The sequence below is a fragment of the Lissotriton helveticus genome, chromosome 5_1 (assembly GCF_964261635.1).
Source record: "Lissotriton helveticus chromosome 5_1, aLisHel1.1, whole genome shotgun sequence".
In the NCBI taxonomy this organism is placed as follows: domain Eukaryota; kingdom Metazoa; phylum Chordata; class Amphibia; order Caudata; family Salamandridae; genus Lissotriton; species Lissotriton helveticus.
Window position 1 is genome coordinate 2,133,894,834 of NC_136065.1, and position 15,148 is coordinate 2,133,909,981.

The window sequence follows — 15,148 nt, forward strand, 5'->3', positions numbered from 1 at the left end:
CTGACTTTGATATTTTATCAATGGTTTCCTGCCACAGATCACATTTCTGACTTATTAGCGAATTTTATTTTTACTTGTATTTTCCTGGCCCTCGCCTTCGTTAAGAGGTAACTCCCTGCCCGAGGTAAACTCTGATGAAAGATCATACAAATCTCTCTTGGGCCATAATTTAATCTAATGTGTCGATCTGACTGAATCCTTCCACGGCATCTGAATCACAAATATATACCAAATTTGCTGCACAGGCGGAAAAAATGTCTATGTTGAGTAATTTCATAACATTTCTAACCTGCCGTTTATTAGGAAAACAGAAAATTGAATGGACAGTTGTACAGCATTGTGTGTGGGTGGATAAACGTCAAACTGTTGGTGAGTGAGTGCACTAAATCTGAGGGCAGGTGATCACATCCTACACACCTTTTTCCAGCACCAGGCGCGTTAATATAAAAAACATTGGTGCATTCTGGGAATTGTAGTCTTGGCTCTGGTCTATTGAACAAGTTGGACTAACACACTTGAAAAACAGTCATTTGTAAAAGGAAACCCCAGACTGGAGGTGCTGATGACAGAGTCACCCGGTACCCCCTACTTCTAGTACTAGAAACATGTTCATTTTGTTTGCACCTCCTTGGGTTAAGCGATGGGATGTTGCAGGACGTACCAGGGTCAGATTCCAGAGGAGGCTATTAAATGTCCTAAGAGGTTGCTGCTTCTTAAAGGCCTCTAGGTTGATGGAAGAGTCATTCATGCAGGTGCCAGGGCTCTTCTCCAAACCTTCTGGCCTACCATCCTAATCCAGAATTGGCAAGCACCTTTGGAAGATCCTCGTTTTTAACCCCTTCGCTGCTCGGGGTATTTCCCCGCTGTGCTGGGGGGAGGGGGGCGCGTACATCGCCTCCATGCTTATGACGAGGTCAGCTCGTCATGAGCCACGGTGCTCATGACGAGCTGAGCTCGTCATGACCGCGCCCGTTCCAATGGAACGTTCAGCACAGCAGGGGAATCAGCCCAGCCTGCGAGCGTTCCACGATACGGGCGCGGTCATGACGAGCTCAGCATGAGCACCGGAGCGCCGTCGCTCATGACGAGCTGAGCTCATCATGAGCATGCAAGGAGTTAAGAACGACCTGTCCATATGCATCACTCCAGAAGTCAGACTCCAGAGGATACCTGTAAGAAAACAAGCTTTTTTCAGTCCCCCCCCCCCCCTTTAGACTACTAAATTCGGGATTTTTACAGACTGTGCACCGAAGCCTGCTAAAAATGCCCCGTTGCCAGTGCCCTTAGCCCAAAACGTGTGTGAATTGATAACCCCAATTGACAAGGACTATACCTCCCCCTATAAGCCCCTAGTATATGGTATCCAGGTCATGGGTGGTAAAAGGACCCCAGGGCTTGCAGCACTGTTGGTGCCACGCTGGGTGGCCCCTGGAATATTGAAAGCAGGCTTGCCATTGCAGTCCGCAGTAGCAGTGCAAACTGCTCAAACTCTACTTTGCTCTCATCATGTGTGACAAAGTCAATATACGGTCTTTGAAATGTCAAGCACCCCTAAGGAAGACCTCTAAAGCCCAGGAGGCAGGCTGCATTTTCTTAAAGGTGTGAACACGTACGTGCAAGCTTATATGTCCCTCTAGTGCCCTTTACAATTAAAGGACACTATAAGTGATAGATGGTCCATGGGATAACATGGACTGTCATCCGGGCAAACCCGAGTTTGGCAGCTCCATTATGGCACTGCTTAAATACGTTACTTTTTGGTATCGAACAATCTGCCTTCTCACCTCAGACACGAATCTTGTGCCTGGAGCGATGTAGCATGCACCCAGGTGGCTACCTTAGAGGTTGCACTCCTGGTTGCCCCAGTTTTCCTGTGCTCTGGCTGGCCACCCACGCTTGCTGCCACCAAGACAGGATTCTGACCTCTTACCAAGCAATGTGAACACTCCCAGTAGTCGGGAACAAAGGCCTGGGCATGAAGGAGATCATGTCTCCCCTCTTAGGCTGGGTAGGGAAGGGGCACATCAAGGTGGTGAGCTTCAAAGGCTCCTCCTCGGATATGCATCCAGAATGCCTCCCAAAACAAGGAATGCCATTCCTCTCCCCCAGGAACACTGGCAGCTAAACGGGTGGGAAAATGAGGTAGTCAGGTGACATACACCCTCAGAAGGCTAGTCGCATCTCTAGAAGGGGCTACCTGGTCTGTACAGCAGAGGAAGACTTCTGCCATTTTTAAAATTGGTAGAAATAGCGGGTTCTGGGTAGAAAAGGTGAACTACACCACCAGACGTGGTCATTTCAGGGGTGGATTATCTGCTGGGGCTAATAGCCCATTGGCCACTTGCACCCACACCCCTAAATATAGGATTTAAGGGCCACTTCCGACACCATAACCTCAGTTCTGAACAATCTGCAAAGAGACCCGAGTCTATGACAACAGGACTTGCACAAAGCAAAAGAAGGCTACTCTGCACCTATGGCAATGCTCTTGGAACTGCATGAACGTGACTCATCCTAGGCTAAAGATTGGTTCCCACAGACAAAGAGACCCCAGTGAAAGCCATTTACAACCTCAGACTCCCTTAGACTAGTTCCCTGCAAACAGCAGGTAAATCAACACTCCAAATCAAAAGAATCGCTGGAAATCAGGCCCTATGAGGAATTGCCCAGAAGTAGATGGAAAAGTGCATTGCGGGACCTGTAGTCCTACCTTTAACAAAGTTTCAGGTTACTTCTGTGTTCCTCCTGAGGCTGAAGCGCCCCGTTTCCTGCAACTGACCCCTTCACTCAACGCTGTACCTAGAGGATACTCCATAAAACCTTCATCTGAAGTCAGCGGTGCCATGGCTGTTGACATTTTGCACCCTGTTCTCCCGCAGCACCATTTAAGCAGTAAAAGCAGCTTCCCCGCGGCTCCCGCTCTGCAACTTGACAGCCTGAACACCATTGCACCTGGGCTCCATGGGTCAGGTAAAATTTAACTGACTGTCGTGGCCCGGTTCAGGGACACGCCTCACCTTTACCCTACAAGGGTTTCACGCAACTTGACCTGCAAGTGACCGATTGTCACTAGTGGTTTTTACCATTGACCGCTGTGATAAAGTTTCACTGTATTAATATGCACTGAATTTTCATCGTTTCTAAAATCCATAACCCCAGTTTCATTATCTGACTTCATTTGTTTTTGATGTCTACATTAAGATAAAAATCCGCTTTACTGTTCTAAAATGTTGTCAGATTTCTTTCACATCATGTCAAGTACTTAACATCCATGTTGGTACTCTGAAAGGCTTAACACAAGTTCCTCTATTAAAGCCTAACTGCTCTTTGCCACGCTACCAGGACTGAGCTATGGATTTATGAATGTGAATCCAAGGACCATCTTTAGAGGTTTGTGATAGATTTGAATGGTGAAGCATAACCAGCATCATTAATAATACTCCACTTTCCTACAGGTACTCCACTGTTGAAACAGAATCCGGTCCCTCATCGTCCCTCCTCTGCACTGGTCCTGTTTACCCAACACTGCAGGATCCCATGTTGCTTTTTATCTAGGTTTGCACGCCATACACACCATGAAATGGGTATAAATCCTATGACTTTCTGTGTAAAAAAAAAAAAAAGCAAGGTAAAACCACCTTCGTCGATGGGGCAAATACTGAAAACAGAAATATGCCACTGCACATCACCAGAAGTGAAAACCGGAAAGCAGGAAAAATACTTTTCACCATAAACTTAATGGGAGAAGCAATGTACAGAACGCCATTTAAATATCACCTCAAGTAATCATGTACTTATTTTGTCTTACTTGTGAGGCCATTAAAGCATTTATACACTGATATATGCTTCACAACAGAAGCCCACTAACCACAAAATAGCCAAAACCCACAGGATCACGCCCCACCCATGTAAACAAATCTCCTCTCCCACTGGAGCATTTCAATCCAGGGCCATGTTCTCCCCCTTGTCCCCTCCACTGTGGTGCCCATAGTGCCCTATTGTCTTCTGCATGAGGGTCTCTAGCATGGCCCTTCACAGACACATGCACCACTCATGTCCACAGGCCCCCTCCCACCCAGAATGTACCAGGACACCTTCGCATTGGGCTCCCCCACAAAGGTCTCCTCTCCCCTGAGGTCTAGAAAGGTTCATTTCCCCGGTCTCCTCTCCCCATTTTGCATTACTAGAAGACAACGCTTTAAGGAGTATCCATCCCAAATAGGCAACCTGCAAGGGCGGAGACAGGAGGTTAAAGAGCTCCAAAGGAGTGTCAAGACAAATCTTGATAATTTGTGATCTTTCGCGGAAAAAATTCCAGAGGGCAGTTAAGTCTTTTGCAAAAGTGTTTTATGCAGTTTCTGCGATACCGAGACTTTCTCTTGGGTGAGCAACATCAAGTTACAGCCAACACGTTTCGCCCCTTTACATGGCCATCCGTACGGGGCTTCCTCAGGGCTGCACAATAAATGTGGCAAAAGTATGCGGTATATACAGTGTGACAGAATAGTGGTTATAAAGTCACTGGTATGTTTAAAAGACCATATGTGCAGTATTTACATTGTAGGAAAAAATACAGAACATAGAACATATTACAACGGGTCAAGACTGATTTGCATATGGCCATGTCTGAACTGGAGTGGCATGGTGAGCAAAATAACGATGGACTAAACCCAGATCAGTGACTGGGGGTGAATGTTTTGCCATTGTGCAACATTCCGTCCATCACCTTGTGTGTTTTTCTGTTTGCCCTATGTGGGAAGGGTATGCCCAGACATGAGTGTGAGTCTCTTGCTCACTTTGCCACTGGATTCAAGCTATCCTGGCTGCAGACAGCTGATAGCCAGAAACCGGTCCTAGAATGCTTGATTCCGGTCCAGGAAAGACATGGCTTGGCAGTTCGGTCTGGACTGTTCCCATGAGGCACAGAGTCAAGGCTGATTTGCATATGGCCATGTCTGAACTGGGGTGGCTTGGTGAGTGTTAGACGGGGACCCTGAGGGTCGGCCGGGTACTGAGGGAGAGATCCCCGAGTGGGACCGTCTCCTGCGATCGTACAGACAAGTTACCTCCCTCCCCACAAACAGGCACCACACCAAGTCGAGTTCAATGCTTTATATAAGGTTCTTAAGGCAAGGATATCAGCGATACAGGATATCTCGGACCCGGGGGTCCTCTCACTTCTAGTCTCTGTAGGGAAAAAGGGGGTAGCGGGACAGTCTTGGTACCGGATCGGTACAGGTAGTGGTAAGAGGCGAGCTCACAATCCTCGAGCTGGAGTGTCTGTGGATCGGGCCGCGGCAGCGCCAGCAGGCCAAGATGATAGTCTCCCTAGGTAGGGGGCCGCGGCAGCGCCAGCAGGCCAAGTCGATGGTTTCACTAGGCAGAGGGCCGCGGCAGCGCCAGCAGGCCAAGTCGATGGTTTCACGAGGCAGGGGGCCGCGGCAGCGCCAGCAGGCCAAGACGATGGTTTCACGAGGCAGAGGGCCGCGGCAGCGCCAGCAGGCCAAGACGATGGTTTCACGAGGCAGAGGGCCGCGGCAGCGCCAGCAGGCCAAGACGATGGTTTCACGAGGCAGAGGGCCGCGGCAGCGCCAGCAGGCCAGTCACAGAGGAGTTCTTCTCGGGTCTCTCGACTCCAGGATACAACTGGTTTCCTGGTCTGGTCCTGCCCCAGTTATAGGTCTGGTCCCCTTTGATGTCCGGACCCTCGCGCCTGGGGGGGCCGGGAGGTCCGGGATGAGGGAATCCAGACACCCAGCAGGGGGGCGGAGCCAGCGCCCAGGCGGCCGGGGGTGATCGACACCTGGCGGAGGAGAGCCGTTGACGATTCCTTTCTCCCATTGACTCGCCAAGTGGTCACTCTGCCTCCCGGGGGGAGGTTGGTGCCTCGATGTCGGGCCCGGCCGGGCCCAGGGTGAGGGTCGAGTTGAGGCCACGCGGCCTCGTGCTGTAGTGGCCCAAGATGGCGGCTGGGCCGAGGCCGTGGTGTGGATGGTGACCCGGGCCAGCTGGGTTCGGAGCTGGTGTCTTGTGGGTGAGGAATTGCAGTGTACTTCGGGTGGTCGTCGGGGACTCTGGCTGGGGATGCAGGGGGAGCCAGGGTCCAGGTCCCATTGCGGGGAGGGGGCAGCCCGACCATGCGGCCTGTCCAACATGCGTCCCCCCCAGCTGAAGGCGGGGAGAGTCAGCCATCTTCCTGGGGACTCTCCTCGCTGAGGCGGAAAAAGCGTGACAGGCCGTCGGCGTTGGCGTGGTCCTGGCCTGGACGATGTTCCACCGTGAAGTCCATCCCCTGCAGGGAGATGGACCAGCGCAGCAGCTTCGGGTTCTCCCCCCGCATTTGCATCAGCCATTGCAGGGGTCGGTGGTCTGTTTGCACCCGGAAGTGGGTGCCGAAGAGGTATGGTCGGAGCTTCTTGAGTGCCCAGACTACGGCGAAGGCCTCCCTCTCAATGGTGCTCCAGCGCTGTTCTCGGGGCAATAGGCGTCTGCTGATGAAGACCACTGGCTGGTCGATCCCTTCGGCGTTGAGTTGGGAGAGGACGGCCCCCACACCATGATCGGAGGCGTCCGTCTGCACAATGAATTCCCGGCTGTAGTCGGGAGCCTGGAGCACGGGGGCCGTGCACATGGCGGTCTTTAGCTTTTCGAAGGCCGATTGGCAGTCCGGGGTCCAGTTGACGGTTTTGGGGCTCTTTTTGGAGGTGAGCTCCGTGAGGGGCCCCACGATGCTGCCATAGTCCTTCATGAACCGCCGGTAGTATCCGGTGAGCCCCAGGAAGGCCCGGACCTCTGTTTGGGTCGTAGGGGGTCGCCAGGCCTGGATGGCAGCAATCTTGAGTTGGAGAGGGGCCACCAGCCCGCTTCCCACTTGGTGTCCTAGGTAGGTCACGGACCCTTGGCCCACCTGGCACTTGCTGGCTTTGATGGTGAGCCCGGCTTGCTGGAGGGCGTGTAGAACCTCCCGCAGGTGGCGGAGGTGGTCGGTCCACTGGTGGCTGTACACAGCAATGTCGTCCAGGTAGGCGGCGCTGAAGCCTTCCAGGCCCGCCAGTACCTGGTTTACCAGCCGTTGGAACGTTGCCGGGGCGTTTTTCATGCCGAAGGGCATGACTTTAAAGTGGTAGTGCCCGTCTGGGGTAGAGAAGGCGGATCGTTCTTGGGCCCTAGGGGTGAGGCCGATCTGCCAGTAGCCCGCTGTTAGGTCGAAGATGCTCAGGTAGCGGGCGGCCCCCATCCGGTCAATTAGCTCGTCTGCCCGGGGGATGGGATGAGCGTCGGTCCGGGTAACTGCATTCAGCCCCCGATAGTCCACGCAGAACCGGAGCTCAGGGGCAACGCCCGGGGCAGCTGCCTTGGGAACTAGGACGACTGGGCTCGCCCAGGGACTGTCTGAGCGTTCGATCACTCCTAGGGTCAGCATTTTGGACACCTCGGTCTGGATGCAGGCTCGTACCCGGTCTGGTACGCGGTACGCTCGGTGTCGAATAGGAGGGCTGTCCCCGGTGTCCACATCGTGGAGGCACCAGGGGGTGACTCCGGGGGTGAGGGAGAACAGGGAGGCGAACTGCCTCAGGAGCGTTTGGCAGTCTTGGTGTTGCTCCGGGGACAGGGCCTCGGAGAGCTGGACCCCTTCCACTGAGCCATCCTGCTCGAGGGCCCTCAGTAAGTCCGGAAGGGGTTCAGAGTCTTCTTCTGTCCCATTATCGGTAGCCATCAGGAGGCTGAGTTCGGATCGCACAAAATGGGGTTTGAGCCTGTTGGCATGGAGGACCCGTAGGGGGTTCCGGGCAGTCTCCATGTCGATTAAATAGGTGACGGGCCCCTTGCGTTCGATTACCTTGAAGGGCCCGGACCATCTGTCTTGGAGTGCACAGGGCTCAACCGGGGACATCACCCAGACCTGTTGTCCAGGTTCGAACTCAATGGAGGACGTGTGCTGATCGTACCACCTCTTCATGTCCTCCTGACTGGCCTCGAGGTTGGCTTTGGCGGCGTCTCGGAACCGCCGGGTCTGGTTGCGGAGAGCCAGGAGATACCTGTAGATGTCCGGGGGAGTTTTCTGGGGAGGCTGCTCCCAACCTTCCTTGACTAGGCTGAGGGGGCCCCGGACGGGGTGCCCGTACAGGAGTTCAAAGGGGCTGAAGCCGAGGGACTTCTGCGGGACCTCCCGATAGGCAAACAGGAGGCAGGGAAGTAGCACGTCCCACTGGCGTCGAAGGGGTTCTTCTAGACCCCTAATCATCCCCTTGAGGGTGCGGTTGAATCTCTCGACCAGTCCGTTTCCTTGCGGGTGATAGGGGGTCGTGAATTTGTAGGTGACCCCGCATTGTTGCCAGAGGGACTTCATATATCTGGAGATAAAGTTCGTGCCCCTGTCACTGACGACCTCCCGGGGGAACCCCACCCGGGAGAAGATCCCCAGCAGGGCCCGGCCCACCACGGGGGCCGTCACGGTCCGAAGAGGGATGGCCTCGGGATAGCGGGTGGCGTGGTCTACAAGGACCAGGATGAACCGGTGTCCTTGGGCTGTTCGAGGGTCGAGGGGCCCCACAATGTCTATTCCCACTCGTTCAAACGGGGTGGTGACGACAGGAAAGGGTTGTAACGGTGCTTTGATTTTTCGGCCACTTTTTCCGCTGGCCTGGCAGGTGGGGCAGGCCTTGCAGTGGTTGGTGACATCCTTCCGCATGTGGGGCCAGAAAAAATGGGTCACCAGGCGGTCGTAGGTTTTATCCTGCCCCAGGTGTCCGGCAAGGGGGACATCGTGGGCTAAGTTCAGGAGGAAGTCTCGGAAGCGAAGGGGCACCACCAGCACCCGACTGGCCCCTAGTTCTGCAACTTTCTGCTCGCTGTAGAGCAGGTCTTGGTCCCAGTAGATCCAGTGGGCCCCCCGAGGTATCCCCGGTGCTCTGGGCCAGGGCTTGCTGCCGGAGTCCTACGAGAGAGGGACAGGTTTTCTGTTCGGCCCGGAATTGTTCCTGCGTGGGGCCTCCCTCCTGCCGCCATTGTGCCAGGTCAGGGACGTCCCGAAGCTGGTCGGATCCTTCTTCGGTTTGGGTCAATGGACTGGCTTCTGGGGCGGCCTCCTCGGGGATGAGCGCGGGAGGAGGTTCTGGCCACTCGGGCTCTTCTGGGCTGGGGACCGCGCGGGCGGTCATGGACCTGGTCGTGACGCAGACCCATTCGGGGAGGCCGAGCATCCCCAGGTGCTCCCTCCGTTCGACAGCTGCCCAGGGAGAGCTTTCAAGGTCGTTTCCTAGGAGGCAGTCCACGGGGGCATCATCGCGGACAGTTACTTTTAACATCCCTGTTACTCCTCCCCACTCGAAGGGGACGCAGGCCATGTGGCATAGGCTTTCGGAATTGTCGGCTGATCGGACAGGGCAAAGAATGTTCGGCAAGATTTGGTCTGGAGTGACGAGGTGGCGTCGGACCGCCGTTACACTGGCCCCGGTGTCGCGGAGGGCTTCCGCCCGGCGGCCATTAATGTTGACCCATTGACCGTACTTCTGGGTGTTGGCGGGAAGGGGGGCCCGCGGAATCATGTCTCTCTCCCCTAAGCAGACCAGTGCCATGGCGGCGGGTGCCCATTCAGAGGGATCGGTCTCGTACTCTTCCTGGTCTTCCGGGATTAGTTCTTCCCCTAGGGCCGCCGCTGCAACTTGGCGGGGGGTAGTGTTCGGATTCTTTGGGCAATTGGGATCACTGGCGTAGTGGCCGGGTCGCTGGCACCTGTGGCACGTAATGTTGGCCCGGAAACCGGCCCGGACGGCAGGGCTTCCTCGGCCAACCGGGGTCGAGGGGTTTCTGGGGGGTGACGAGGGGCCGGGGTCTCTCCCCCGACCCTGACTTCCTCCTCCCCCTCGGGGGCGATACGGTCTGGATAATTCGCTGGGTGCGTTCCGGCCAACTCGGGTGCTTTCCCACCGGTCGGCCTCGACGGCGAGTTGTCGAGGGTCGGTTAGCTTACTGTCCAGGAGGTGTTGCCGGAGCTCCACGAAGCAGTTGTTCGACAGGTGCTCCCATACGATAAGGTCAAAGAGTTGTTCGTAGGTGGTTACTTTGTTGCCCTTGATCCACCCCTCGAAGGCTCGGCTAAAAAAGTTCACGTACTCCACCCAAGTTGTACCCGGAATCCGTTTGCAGTCGCGGAACCGTTGGCGGTACATCTCCGGTGTGAGCCCGTATCGAGTGAGGAGGGCGGCCTTCATGTGGTCGTAGGAGGTCATCAGCTGGTCCGGGAGTTGTAGCAGGGCGTCCCGCCCTTCGTTGACAAACCTCCCCCATAATCCGGCTCCCCAATCGCTTCGGGGAATCCGGTGGGAGGTCATTGCCACCTCATAGGCTTTAAACCACTGCTGTATATCATCGTTCTTGTGGTATTCCCGGATGACATCTTTGGGGATGTGAACCTTGGGTTCGGTCGAGGCAGACGGGGTCGGTCGTTCGGGGAGCCCGAGGTCTTTATTCTGTTTCTGGACCTCCAGTGTTTTGAGATTGCGCTCATGTTCGTACTCTAGTTTCTTTTCCTCTAGCTCTCTCTGTCTTTGCTTGTCTTCTCGCTCTTCCCTGAGCCGTAAGTGTTCCAGGGTTATTTTTTGTTCTGCCAGCTTGAGTTCTCCATCCAAGCGGAGTCGGGCTAGTTCTAATTCGTGGAGTCTGGTTTTTTCTCTTTCTCGGATCTCTTCCAGGGAGAGACCCGCTCTTTCATTAGTTGGTGCGGGGCTCGTCTCGGTTGTTTGTGTTCGGGGTACGGCCGTACCCGTTTCCGCCCAGGCTTCTAGGGCTCGTTTGAAGTCTTCCTTCGTACTCAGACCCGTGGTTGGGAGACCAAGTTCCATGCAATATTGCTTCAGTTCTCGGTGGTTGTAATCTTCCAATTTTTCCATCTGGAATTTCTCCGTTGTTCCGCTCTCTGTTGTCATGGTGGTCGTGTGTCGTGGGTCGGGTGACTTTCTGTACGATTATGCGTAGGTTCGGATCCCACCGCTGCCACCAATGTTAGACGGGGACCCTGAGGTTCGGCCGGGTACTGAGGGAGAGATCCCCGAGTGGGACCGTCTCCTGCGATCGTACAGACAAGTTACCTCCCTCCCCACAAACAGGCACCACACCAAGTCGAGTTCAATGCTTTATATAAGGTTCTTAAGGCAAGGATATCAGCGATACAGGATATCTCGGACCCGGGGGTCCTCTCACTTCTAGTCTCTGTAGGGAAAAAGGGGGTAGCGGGACAGTCTTGGTACCGGATCGGTACAGGTAGTGGTAAGAGGCGAGCTCACAATCCTCGAGCTGGAGTGTCTGTGGATCGGGCCGCGGCAGCGCCAGCAGGCCAAGATGATAGTCTCCCTAGGTAGGGGGCCGCGGCAGCGCCAGCAGGCCAAGTCGATGGTTTCACTAGGCAGAGGGCCGCGGCAGCGCCAGCAGGCCAAGTCGATGGTTTCACGAGGCAGGGGGCCGCGGCAGCGCCAGCAGGCCAAGACGATGGTTTCACGAGGCAGAGGGCCGCGGCAGCGCCAGCAGGCCAAGACGATGGTTTCACGAGGCAGAGGGCCGCGGCAGCGCCAGCAGGCCAAGACGATGGTTTCACGAGGCAGAGGGCCGCGGCAGCGCCAGCAGGCCAGTCACAGAGGAGTTCTTCTCGGGTCTCTCGACTCCAGGATACAACTGGTTTCCTGGTCTGGTCCTGCCCCAGTTATAGGTCTGGTCCCCTTTGATGTCCGGACCCTCGCGCCGGGGGGGGCCGGGAGGTCCGGGATGAGGGAATCCAGACACCCAGCAGGGGGGCGGAGCCAGCGCCCAGGCGGCCGGGGGTGATCGACACCTGGCGGAGGAGAGCCGTTGACGATTCCTTTCTCCCATTGACTCGCCAAGTGGTCACTCTGCCTCCCGGGGGGAGGTTGGTGCCTCGATGTCGGGCCCGGCCGGGCCCAGGGTGAGGGTCGAGTTGAGGCCACGCGGCCTCGTGCTGTAGTGGCCCAAGATGGCGGCTGGGCCGAGGCCGTGGTGTGGATGGTGACCCGGGCCAGCTGGGTTCGGAGCTGGTGTCTTGTGGGTGAGGAATTGCAGTGTACTTCGGGTGGTCGTCGGGGACTCTGGCTGGGGATGCAGGGGGAGCCAGGGTCCAGGTCCCATTGCGGGGAGGGGGCAGCCCGACCATGCGGCCTGTCCAACAGTGAGCAAAATAACGATGGATTAAACCCAGATCTGTGACTGGGGGTGAATGTTTTGCCATTGTGCAACATTCCGTCCATCATCTTGTGTGTCTTGCTGTTCACCCTATGTGGGAAGGGTATGCCCAGACGTGGGTCCTGTGCTCACTGGAGTCAAGCTATCCTGGCTGAAGACAGCTGATAGCCAGAAACCGGTCCTAGGATGCTTGTTTCCGGTCCAGGGAAGACATGGCTTGGCAGTTCGGGCTGGACTGTAACCCATGAGGCACAGGGTCAAGGCTGATTTGCATATGGCCAAGTCTGAACTGGGGTGGCAGAGTGGGCTAAAGAATGGTGATAGATTAAACCCAGATCTGTGACTGGGGGTGAATGTTTTGCCATTGTGCAACATTCCATCCATCAACTTGTGTGTTTTGCATATTACAATGTATACATGATGTCAATATCGGTAATCTCACGGTGCATGTGGTGGGTAAACTGTTCAGACGTTGACAGGAGGTTAAAGGGCGACGGTCTGCAGGGGGTCCAGACTCACCTGTGAGGCTGAGGCACCTGCCAGCCCCCGCCGGGCCGGATCACGGCTGTATGGTGATGGGCAAAGCCCGAGCTGGTGACAGTCCTTCCCTTCGCTGGGGACCCATCCTTGGCCCCCGGGGGAGGGGCGGGGACCCCCCACCAGAGCCCCCCTTCACCAGTCCCAGGTCTCCGCAGGACTCTCCCCCTCCCCAGGCCCCTCACCGGTCTCTCGCCCCCTCACCTGCAGGCTGAGCTGGTGACAGTCCTTCCCTTCGCTGGGGACCCATCCTTGGCCCCCCGGGGAGGGGCAGGGACCCCCCCACCTGGGCTCCCCTTCACCCTCCCAGGTCTCCCCAGGACTCTCCCCCTCCCCAGGCCCCTCACCGGTCTCTCGCCCCCTTACCTGCAGGCTGAGGTGGTGCTTGCGCCCCCACGCCCCGCTCAGCAGCAGCAGCAGGCCCAGGAGGAGCCCCCGGAGGGGGGTCCCGCAGCCCCGGCCGCCGCTCACAGCCCCGCTCGCCATCTTCGGAACAGCTTCTGCGCGACTCACTTCCGGGATCACGAGGCAAACGGAAGCGTACGCGCGCTGCGCTGACAGGTCCCGCCCTCAGATCTGGGCCGCGTCTAGCCAATAAGGAGAGTTTATGGACTTCCAAGATGGCCGCTGTCTGCACCCCGAGCGCCAGGCAGCGGTCAAACCAGAGCTAAGGGATAACGCATCAAACAGTTTAAGAGATGTTCGCCTGGCCCTAACATGGCCGTCGGCCACAAGACCTTACCTGCTCCGCTGTGTATGAGCATTTTTGTGACGTGCCCCCCTCGCCTTCTTCCCAAACCCATTTACATGACATCTAAATAAGTGTCACATGGTGAGGTTCCGCTATATTCTAAGAGTCCATCCATGCATTGAAATCTTTCCAATTTTTTTCAAATCTGTTATCTTAATTCGTACGTTTTACTGCACTCGTTTTTGTTATTTCATGTTAATAAATATTTTAGAAACGAGCGAAAGATGGAAAGATTAATATGGGTACAACTTAAGAGAATAAATTGAGAACTAGCTCTTTTAATGTACGGCTGTAACTTTAGGAGACCCACTCCAATATGGCGGATGGCCCAGGCTCCCAGGAGGAGGCGGCTTAGCGCATGACGTCAGTGGCTCCGCCCCTTTTCCTTGTTTGTTTTGCCACGTGAGTGCTTGGACAGTGCACATAGACTGAGGAGAGGGCATCCCTGTCAGTGGAGGCCCATCCCTGCAGCTGTGCACCTGGGGAGGGTTGGGTGGCCTGGCCTCCCTGTCGTCCAACGGTGTCATTTACTACTTGTCAACCTTTTGGTTTGCGAACAGGGCCAAGTACAGTTCATCTGTGTCCCTTGTCCTGTTCCAGGTTTTTGGGTTTATTTTATGTTTTTTATTTTTTGTGTTTTTAGGTCGAGCCTAGGCAGTGCATGCACTGTTTCTACTGCATTTATTGATTTGATTTATTTAATGCAGTTTTATGTAGCACAAAATTTTCCCAAACGTGTCAGAGCGCTTTACAAAAGAAACAGGTAAGTTACAAATGGTACACAGGATATACTAAACACGCTAACAAGTTACATATATACAGTTACAAAGGTACAAAAGATAGTCTGAGCACGTTAACAAGTTACATACATGCAGTTACAATGCAACAAGTTGCATATTTATATTGTAAAAAATAAAAGGTGTAAGCGTTAGGTTAAAACAGGAGTAAAATACATATTTACAAAATTGGCCTCATGAGAGTGCTAGATGGCCGTAAGGGTCAAGAAATGGGTTGAATTATTCCAGGAAGTGCCTTTGGAGGAGGAGAGTTTTAAGATCTGGTTTGAAGGCCGGTAAGAGGTGGTGGTTCGGAGGGATGGAGGAACTGAGTTCAAGATTCTGGCCGCATTACCAGAGAACGATTGAGCTTTAAACTTTCCCTTTTGAAGGTAGGAGGTTCGAGCAGTAAGTTTTCCGCTCCGCATTGCGTGAAGATCTAGAGCCTCCTGAGACTTTGAGTTTATTAGTCAGCTAGCTTTGGGTGGAGGTGTGCAAGGCTTTGTGGGTGAATCAGGCAGGCTTGTATATTGACCTTGCTGCGATAGGAAGCCAGCGAAGAGACAGCAGTATGGGTGTGATGTGATCATTTCGTTTAGTCCCATATTCGAAGCGAGCTGCTGAGTGAAGGATGGATTGTAGAGGGGAAAGTTGGGATTTGGGGCGGCTAGCAAGGAAAAGTTGCAGTAGTCCAATCTGGAAAGAACCAATGATTGGACCAAGGTTTTTAGGTCTTGTTCAGGAAGGAAGCGCTGACAGGGGACTTTTTTGTAGATGGCACTATCATGACGCACGCAGATTTCGCACGAACACATCAGACCCCTTCACCGCTGTTTTTACTGCATGCACAAGTGACACGGTATATTACCAAGACCTGGGCGCAGACCGGCAC

The 15,148-nt window shown here is 54.8% G+C and overlaps 1 long non-coding RNA gene across 1 annotated transcript in view; it reads right to left on the reverse strand.

The window, feature by feature from the left end:
- Positions 1–13,240, reverse strand: part of LOC144754033 (uncharacterized) — an 81,362-nt gene extending 68,122 nt beyond the window's left edge. The window contains exon 1 of the long non-coding RNA XR_013594630.1: positions 13,096–13,240. This is a non-coding gene — a long non-coding RNA (uncharacterized LOC144754033). The remainder of the gene's footprint in view (positions 1–13,095) is intronic.
- Positions 13,241–15,148: the final 1,908 nt, after the last annotated feature.